General features: G+C 39.2%; 1 protein-coding gene across 4 annotated transcripts in view; it reads left to right on the top strand.

Moving 5' to 3' along the window:
• The window catches only part of prom1b (prominin 1 b), a 25329-nt gene that overhangs the window by 1279 nt on the left and 20664 nt on the right, over positions 1-3386 (top strand). The gene's annotated exons all lie outside the window — the stretch shown is intronic.

The following is a 3386-nucleotide window of genomic DNA, read 5'->3' as shown; positions in this document are numbered from 1 at the left end:
AAAAACAATGAGGTGTGTTACGGGGTCCATTAAACTAAAGCTAGGAGATAATATGAATGGATTAGTTTGTGGTACATGATAATAGTCCACACATTAATTGTTTTTACTTAAAGTTATAGCTAATTGGTTCCTAATTGAGGTCCTAAGATGAAACTAACGTGGTAACAAGATTATTTAAGTGATAAAAACAGGCTACCCTGCGTGGAGACACTCTGCTTTGTTATATTCATAAAGCCCTGAAACCACCAGCCTGGCTGACCTGTTTTACGTCATAAACTGAGCAACAAAGTCCAAAAAAAAACACTGAAAACCTCCAGTGTGTCGTTACCTGCACCCTGCTGCTGTATCTGTGATGTAAATCTGCATCAGTACACGGCTCACTTGCACACACGACGTCCAAAAGTGGCTGATTAAAACGCCTCGGGGTCAAAAGAGCACGTATGCACACAGATTAATGGGATAAAAAGCTGTCATAACTCATAAATGATCCTCTCTGGGGCCCCCTGCTTGTATACTAAAAGGTGATCGGGTTTGTCATGTGATCAATACACATCACAGTAACTGTTGCTCTCCCCCCCCCCACACAGGTGTAGCACAGGAACCAGGTGGTCTACACGGAGCTACAAACCCACCTAAAAGTGTTTGTTGCTGTATGCACAACTGCGAGTGGTCACGTTGGAGGAGGACACAGTGCAATAGGATTGAAGGGTTTTAAGTTGCTGCCGTTTTGGTGTCCAGGGTTAGAGCCGCTGGCTGGGTAATCAATTAGCAGATCAGCGATTAGAGAAGGCTTTCTCAGTCACCTGCATCACCGCGTAATACCTTAATCCACTGCACCATATGCTGCGACTGCCAGGAAGTAGATTCACTGTCACACACGCACAGGTAGAGACCACCTGGACGCCACACACACACACACACACACACACATTAAACACACACACACACACACACACACACACACACACACACATTAAACACACCTCAACATTAGTTAGTCTGCTGTAACAATGTTACCTGAACTGCCTCTGAGCCACGAAGGGGTTAATAATGTCAGATAATAACTAAATAACTTGAATTATGTCGGAAAAGCAGCTTCTTTTAACCAAACTTTACAAATGTGCGAGTAAGTGCAGCGTTTGGCACAAATAAGAGACTAAATTAAAGTATTTGGTTCAGTTCTTATAGGTTATTTTAGCGTTTTAACAGCTTTTGACAACTAATTTTCAAAGAACCCAAAATTCTGCCGTTCTTTCTCTTTACTTTTCTCTTATCTGTATGTACTTTTATACTTTTACTCTCTTTGAGCTTCGTTTTTTTTACAGATTAAAATGTTAAAAACACTTTAGGGGCCGTAAACTGTCTGTCTTTGCATCTTGTGAAGGTTAGGTTATAAAAAGTCCTTTAAAAAGAGAAGATAAAAGCAGTCCGAACAGTACACGGGCGGGTTTGTAAACACAGGTGAACCTCACACACATATGGAGGAGAGGAGAAAGTGACTTGAGCTCGACTGTTTTTACAGAAAGAAGCAGGACTCAAACTGAGGAAGGGTCTTAAAATCTCCTCAAACTGAGGCGACATCCAACAACAGCAGGAGTTTTCTACCTGAGATAAATCTTTACTAACTGATCCTCGTTAACCAACGTGTATATCTTAGTAGTTTACTACATTTAAACTGCTGATCAAAGAAATATCACTTTAACTTTTACTGGCAGGTTTCTCTGCAGATGTTGGAGAATATTTGTTGGTGTTTTTTACCAAATTAATTCTTATTTGTGATACAAGCTCTTCTAATTTCAGTATACTTAATAGAAAATGTGGACTTTTCCTTTTTTTGGCCCCTCCTCTCTCTCTCTCCTGCTGTCACTATCGATTAAAGGCAATAAATACAAATATCTTTATATCAGAAACTCAAATCTTATGATGTCAGGGAGACTGTGGAGTCTTGACGTGGCTTTTCCTTCTCCTGACTTCCTCTTCTTCCTCTTCTTCCTCTTCTTCCTCTTTACACCTCTGAGTGCTCACTAACCCAAACTCCTCTGCTGTCATTCACTGTGTCTCCTCCCTCTGATACACACAGGGTAGATTAGAGGATCAGCATCCACAGGGCTAATGTTAAAACACTGCAGCCACCACTGCTACAGATGGCGTCGTCGCACACACACACACTGAAAGTGGGTCAAAGTCCTCGTATTTGTCCGTTTGCCTTAATTACTGCGATTGGTAGTGGGTTGTTTATCGGTTGTTTATCGTGTCTTAATTCAGCTCACACTCAGAGTAGTTGGCTGATGAGGATGTTTAAGAAGCACGGGTGAGACAAGGGAGGAATTACTCCCCTTAAAATGTCTAGTTCATCACATCAGACGAACAGAGCCGATGGAAGAACAGTTTCTCACATCGCAGCTGCCGTTCGTGTTTCATGTGCATCGGTGAAAGGTTAAAACTCTTTGTATTTGCTGTTTTATGTAGACTGGACAGCGTGTGCTTCGTTGTGGAGGTTAAACAAGAGACAGAACGATGAGTCGATAAGTCAATTGGCAGAAAATTGATGGGAAACAAGTTTTGAAGACGAGATAATTGTAATTTTTTTAAGCAGAAATGACAAAAATGGAATATTTGCTTTTAATATACGAAATATCTTTGAGTTTTTCACTATATTATAATATTTTACAGACCAAACAGTCAGTTTAATGAAGGGAGTGACAGATTAATTGATTGTCTCTCTTTATCTCGTCCTTAACGAGTAAATATCTAATGGGTAAAAAACACATTGGAAATAATCCTCTTACTCGTTTTGGTGACGTGAAAATACACATACACAACAGGATTGTGTGGTACTGAGAACAGCAGCAGTATTTAAAGTAACACACCTCATACATAACTAATAACGACGTAACACTAACACCTTGTTAACTGCAGCCCACGACTTCCTGTCAACGCTTCATAAACACAACATCTGTCCGTATGTTGTCTCATGGTAACGTAAAAGCAGCACGGTAAAGAAAACAACACGTTTCTGGAACAAATATTAACGTTTTGAGGATTTTCTTGAGACAACTTGGATAACTCCCTCGCCGCTTGAACCACTGTAGTTTGCAAATTATGTATTTATTATATTATATTTATTATTTATATGTATTTATCATCATAGCTGAATTATGTATTTCTCCTTTTCTGCCCTTAAATCATTGAATGTAATCTGAAACTTAACATTTCTCCAGTAAACTAAAGCATCAGGGTCAGTTTTCACTGTAAAACACACTCAATATCTCTTTTGGATACAAAATATACAAAATTATTCAAGCTTTTATATCTTTTTTTAAACATATTGTGGCTAAAAGCATTTAGACAGCGGGTGCAGTTAATAATACATTTATTTGTAAAGC

The sequence above is a fragment of the Morone saxatilis genome, unplaced genomic scaffold, assembly GCF_004916995.1.
Source record: "Morone saxatilis isolate NCDOM2014 unplaced genomic scaffold, NCSU_SB_2.0 Contig17, whole genome shotgun sequence".
NCBI classification, from domain to species: domain Eukaryota; kingdom Metazoa; phylum Chordata; class Actinopteri; family Moronidae; genus Morone; species Morone saxatilis.
The sequence above is the reverse complement of the archived record's forward strand: the minus strand, read 5'-3'. Positions and strand labels throughout refer to the sequence as shown.